The 6764-nt window shown below is 37.3% G+C and overlaps 1 non-coding gene across 1 annotated transcript; it reads right to left on the reverse strand.

Moving 5' to 3' along the window:
* Positions 1-5264: 5264 nt before the first annotated feature.
* TRNAY-GUA (transfer RNA tyrosine (anticodon GUA)) lies at positions 5265-5356 on the reverse strand. Its single transcript is given in 2 exon segments — positions 5265-5300; positions 5320-5356. It is a non-coding gene; the product is annotated as a tRNA-Tyr (tRNA).
* Positions 5357-6764: the final 1408 nt, after the last annotated feature.

The following is a 6764-nucleotide window of genomic DNA, read 5'->3' on the forward strand; positions in this document are numbered from 1 at the left end:
CAAAACCCTAAATTGGGGAAACCCTAAAATCTAAAATTACGTAAAAGTCGAGATGTTACCTTCAACACAAGGATGCCGGAGACAATGACCACGAACGGAACAGATACGAAGAGATTTTCCATAGCAACGCCAGGGATCACGGACGGAGACTACGAGCACGGACTTTATTTTTGGATGAATAGAAGTGACAAGTCCCTATGTTTTCCACTGTCTTCACTATTTCCTCCCTCGGTATTCATGAAAAATTTCAAAATGCCGCCCATACTCTTGCCGCACATGTTGGGGATGACGTTTAAGGTCGAAAATCAAAACGCCATCGTTTTTACTATGACTTGTAAGCGCCTATGTGGACAAGTGCTGACTCACCCAGACAGAAGTTAGAAAAATGGATGGAAAAATGACGAAAGGATCATTTTCAAATTCGCGAAAAAAGTTAAGCACCAAATACTTGCTTTCAAAAAGTGAGGGATCGAATTCAAATGACGCTTTGACTCAGGGATTTAGTAGACATTTACTCATATATTAAATTCATCTTTTTTGTAAAGTGAACGATATTATTTATTGTTCACATTATAAAAATTTGTTTATTATTTTTTCTCTAACTCCTCTCTCTCTCTCTCTCTCTCTCCCCCACACTACAATGGTGTCGCCCACACAGCAACATGGATTTGCCTGCAACACCAAGTGCTACGCCACCACCCATGCCCCTGGATCTACTTTCCTCGCCAGCCACGGAGGAGACAATGGCGTAAACCCCTCACTCTGCCAAACAACCATCTCAATTTAGCTACCAAACCCGTCCAAGAAAAATGCTCAACCAGTCTCAACAACACCAATCAAAACCTAAAATCTCAAGAAATTATTTAGAGTTAGTACTATAATATTTAAAGAAACTAGATATTATGGTGTTGAAATTTTTTTTATAACACCTATGCTGTAGTTAATCTAAGGGTTTGGATTTGATTTTAAACCCATGAAATCAAATCCAAATCCTTAGATTAACCCTATGCTGTAAAAGAAATTTACATCACCTAAGCCATATTCGTAAAATAGATAATCTACTGGAGTTCCTATTGAAAAGCTAGTAACTAAAATAGAAAAAATTGTATTTTGAGTAATCAAGTATTTTAAATTGTATTTTAATCTAAGGCCCAAAGCCACTCTTGCTGGAGATACTCTAAGAATAACTATTAAGGCTTAGGAGATGGGCCTATTTGATTCGCATAATAGATTTTTGGAAATCATTCTTTTATTTGGTAATGACGTATTCCCTTACAAAAAAGAATACATATTCTTTTAAAAAAAAAAAATAAGAGGAATAACTATTTTTGAAAGAATATACAACATAAACATATATATATATATATATATATATATATATATATATATATATATATATATATATATATATATATATATATTTGGATAAATATCTAATAAATTCCTGAGTCAAAGCGTCATTTGAATTCGATTTTTACTTTTTGAAAATTAGTATTTGATACTTAACTTTTTCGCGAATTTAAAAGAGATCTTTCTGTCATTTTTTCATCTATTTTTCTAACTTTCGTTAGGGTGAGTCATCATTTGTCCACGTAGGCATCGATAACTCAGATTAAAAACGATGTTGTTTTAAATGTTACCTTTAAAAAAATATTATTTTATTATTCTATTATAAAATTAAAAAAATTCAAAGACTGTTTAGTTTCTTCAATCCACCGATTGTTGCCGGGATTTGACCGGAAAATTGATTTGAACTCAGCATCACAGAGACTAACGACGAACCTTCAGAAATCTCCCCAGTGAACTGGTTTCCATAGAGATGTAAAGAAGCAATGTTCGTCAAGAATCTCACCTCAGAAATATTGCCTTGGAGGCTATTATTACCCACATCAAGATTTACAAGACTCGTAAGATTTCGAAATCCCACCGACAGTTTTCCGGTCAAGACAAAAACACAAAAATCTCGGGCTTGCTTATATATTTCTCATAAACAGGTTCGTTACGCGATCGATTTTTGTGGTGATTTAGGACTCTGTTTTCGGAAAAAGTGCTCTTCAGAAAGTTTGTTCTTGGATTTTTGGTATTGAATTAGTTAGGTGCGCTCAGTTCTGCTGTTCTGGTTTTGATTGGATTGAACGGACATGGGCCACATGGGAAGGAGGTGCGGAAGTTGTTTGAGATTGAGATTGAGATTGAAGCGTGGTGGTTTGTTTGGTGTTGAGGGGTTGGGGTTAGGGTTAGGGTTTGTGAGGTACAGGCAAAATTGGTTCCAGGAAAGCTCGAGATTTCTAAGCTGAGTAAGATTTCCTAGACCCTCTGGAATTCGTCCTTCGAGGCTGCAGTTTGAGAGGTAAAGCCAGTACAATTTCTCAAGCTTCAAGAAATTTTGAACCAAGAAGATGGACCGAATTGTTTTTTTATTTTATTTTTGTAAGTAAAGGCCAATTCTTTTCTCACATTAGCACAGCAAGCAACAGAGCAGAAAATGGACGGAATTTGTGAATAACCATTAACCATTGCATTCCAGTATTTGATAAAATGTCTGAAAGAAACATGTTTTCTTGAACAGTCACGATTGTTGGGTCGACGGAGAATGGTTTTTTTCTTCAAAGGATTCCAGTTCTTTTGCAGACCCTCATTGCAGAAATCCCAACTCCACATAAACCTGGATTGTTCCCACACTGGAACCTTCCATTCAATCTCCTGCTTGCCTCTGATTTGCCTTTCCCTGAAGCCGAGAAGTCTCGACCAGAACTCTGGATTGGAGTTCTAGGGTCCGATTTGACTTCTGGAGATAATGGGTAATCTGGAATTCCATATTCACGGGAAAAATCTGAGCGGTCTTCCAATGTGAAAACAGTAGGAGGAAGATCTGAGCCTGAAAAATTCTCATGCCAAATCTTGGAGTTCTCTGTACTGTCGTGCTCATCTTTCAATATTTTTTGTATGGAATACAGCCTCTGCAAACCAACAACGAACTACTTAGAATTAGCTGCGGAAATCCAATATTTGATTTTTTTTTTTAATTTTATAATATAATAATAAAATAATATTTTTAAAATGTAACATTTAAAACAAAGTTGTTTTTAATCTGAGTGTAGATGCTTATATGAACAAATGATGACTCACCCTAACGGAAGTTAAAAAAATGAATGGAAAAATGACGGAAGGATCCATTTCAAATTCGCGAAAAAGTTAAATACCGAATACTAATTTTCAAAAAGTAAGGGATCGAATTCAAATGGCGCTCCGACTCAGAGATTTATTAAAATATATATATATATATATATATATCAAAGACGTTGAATTATGTGGGTGGTTGGCCACCTACAAATTTAACGTTCCAGAATATTTTTTTTTTAATTTGAATTTTAGAAAAATAAGAAGTCATGTGGGTTTTTTTAATAATTTTGGTTCAATCCCATCTAGAGCATATTTGTTATCACCAAGTTAAAGAATATGAATAATTATTTAATTTTACTCTCCTCTATTTTCAGTAATAATTATTTATTTTCTTAATGGAATACACATTCTACGTACCAAATAAAGCCTTAATATGCAACCAAACACAAACATGACTATTCCAAATAATACTTTCTTAAAATCTATTGAATCAATGATTCTTTAGAATTATTAAGGTATTATATCGAGTCCATTTTTTAAAAAAATAAAAAATGGAATGGTAGAATATATCTACATTTATCATTTCATTATTTATAATATTTATCACTTCATGTAGTAAATAATAAGGAGATAAATGGAGATAAATATGAAAAATAATGAAGTAATAAATGTTGGGGTCATGATCCCCTTTAGTTCACTTGATCAATGGCGGCGACTCCTCTCATTTGAGAGGCAGCCTCCCCCTCACTAAGAGGTGTGCCATCCCTCTTTGTGAGGGGTGGTCCCTCTCATAGATAGGAACAACCACAAGGCAAGTATGCCACATTGCGTGGCTTAGCAAGCGTGTTAGCATGCATTATCTTTCACGGCCTCAATCTTCCTCAGCTTGATTAGTCTGTACACTTGTAATTTAGGGTATATATGTATAGACATCATAAGAGAATTGTTTTTTATTTATTTATTTATTATTATTATTTTAATTTCACTCATCCGTTAAGATTATTCAAAATATTCATTTCAAAAAAAAAAAATCAGGCCTAAATATTTATCCAAATTCTTTTAAATTTTGACCAACGCTTACTTACAATTTTTTTCTTTTTCTTTTTCTAAAAAAATAAAGGGTATTTTGAAAATTTTGACACTCATCCATTAGAATTTAACAAAAAATCTTAATGGAATAGTGGAATTGAAAAAAAATTGAAATTGTCCTACGTGGCATGTACAATTGGCATATAAAGTGTCGAACGAGAGCCATGCAACAGTAATTGATTAGTTTGATGTGTTATACAATTAATTAGTTGACATGTATGTTTGTGGTGGGGCCTATTTGAAACTAGATAAAAACCTAATGACTTAATTGTCGAAAGAAAAACTTAATGACCAAATTGAAATTTCATGAAAACCTAAGAATTTAATTTGATTTTTCTCGGACTAAATACGCTATACCACTCTAAAGTTCATCTTAGTGTGTGAAGCCAATAATGGTCTCAAGCCGCCTTCCGAGGAGGAGCTTTGTTTGCAAATGATGTAGAAAACATCAGAAGCCCGCTAGCTTCAGAGGACTAAAGGAACTCTGACACCCAAATCAGTAGAGGGCGAGAGGAATGGCTCTTGATGGTAAGGAGAGAGTATAGTGATAGAGTGTAAATCATTGAGATTTGTGTATGTTAGACCTTATATACACACATATGGAGCCTTTTAGAGTCTGCTAGAGGGGTCATGGTGCCTTTTCTCTCCCCAAGCCGTTAGGGTTGGTCAGTGAGACATGTGAGAGTGTTGTTACGCTGCTTACGCAAGGTGAGTTGGTAGATCGGGTTTAGATGAATGGTCTGCGGGTTGTTAGGTATTTGGGATGGACTGGTTTTGGGGTGTGAGCATTCTTCTTAGGCAAGTATTTCTTGGGTTCTCTGGGAGTCGCCCAATTCTGTTAAATGATTAGTAAATTCATAGAATTTTGCTTAGGCCCGTGGAGGGGCTTGATTAGATTCTTTGGGGGTGAAGTAACTGGATCCTAAATCTAAAAGTAATAATAGTAAAACACTATTAATAATCAATTTATGTTGGTTTTTTTTTGTCAGTAACCAACTCTTTTGGTTGGTCCGAGACTGAAAAACAAAGAAAAAACTACAAAAAAAAATAATTCCGACCTGCCGGATTCGAACCAGCGACCTAAGGATGTCTGTTATAAATTTCCAACTACAGTCCTCCGCTCTACCAACTGAGCTAAGGTCGGTTAGTTTTGATGGAGGCTATAATTTTATTAATTTATCTCAATTTAGGAGTCCTGTTGCATTTGGCACTAGGCCAGCTGCCAATCGTAGGCTCGTAGCGGTTTTGGTGGGTCAGACTCCATGAAGCTCCTTTACCAATATTGAGATCCAGACTCTGATCAAGCCCATGAATATGAACCCCCCCAACCCAACAAAAAAGGTCAAGCCCTTTGATGATACCGGGCTAAGTAAGAGCATTCACACTCGACCAAAAATATATCAAAAAAGCTTTCCATCGTTGGCTAGTCACTTTGGCTATATATATATATATATATATTTTGTAAATACCACTTTCATTCATCAAGAGCAGGTTACAAGCAATGAAAATAGAGGGGGTGGGAAACCCCAACAAAAATCCAAATCTGAAACAGTCGTGCCTATCACAAGAAAGAGGGAATGAGTGTTTTCTCAATTCCTGAAGAACTAAAAATGTACCGGCCCTATCAACCTTGGAAAAAGCCAAGGAATTGTCTAAACAAGTTGGACTAAAGACCAAACTAGTGAAGAACAGGGGCATGACCTGCGCAGAGGCCTTCCACCCAGTCCAAAACAATCCTAAAGAAAGGATTGGACAGGCACTGATTCGGTAAAGGGAGTAACAGCCTCTAAGCAAGGGGAAGAGAACAGCAGGCACAACTAAAAACAGATCAAAAGCTTTAGAGAAAGGGTCTGCAAGAGAGACCAAAATCCAACCACAAAAAATATAAAGACAGAAAACAGTTAAAATATTACAAAAAACATGTTGAAACAACACAAAAACAGGGAAAAAGCCAACAATAGAGGCCTGGAGAGGAGGAGAGTGGGAGCCACCTCTGGTGGCGCGTGAGAGCCACGCGCGGCTAGAGGAAAGCCGCTTACCAATGGGAGACGCTGGAGCCGCCGAAGAACGCCGCAAGCCGCGGTTGGAGGAGACGTGGTCCACACGCGCCAGGAAGATCCCTGGCACTTGCAGACGACGCTCCGGCGAGTGGGCAGCGGTAGGGAGCACAACGACCGTCGGTGGACTCGGAGGACGTCGGCGAACCCACTGGTGAGGCACGTGGAGAGTGAAAATTGGCCGGAAAGAGTAGATCTAGATTCTAAGATTTCGACCCAAAAAACGCACAAAACACGGTGGAAGGAGATGAGATAAACCGGTGAGCTCTGTGTTAAGAGCAGAGTTAGAAGAAAAAGAGCCAGAAGAAATTCCGGCAAGATAAAAACCTCAAAAGAGGCGAAGCATTGGTTGGTTGATTGGCACAAGAGAAAACTCTCAAAGGTTTTGGGTGGCTGGTTTGATGGGCGAATAGAGGAGAAGGAGAGAAAGATGGGGTTGCAAGGAAGGTGAAGGTAACAGGTAAATGGGGGGAGGTGGCTTCCCCCCAAGTCGGT

This window comes from Alnus glutinosa, chromosome 13 (genome assembly GCF_958979055.1).
Source record: "Alnus glutinosa chromosome 13, dhAlnGlut1.1, whole genome shotgun sequence".
In the NCBI taxonomy this organism is placed as follows: domain Eukaryota; kingdom Viridiplantae; phylum Streptophyta; class Magnoliopsida; order Fagales; family Betulaceae; genus Alnus; species Alnus glutinosa.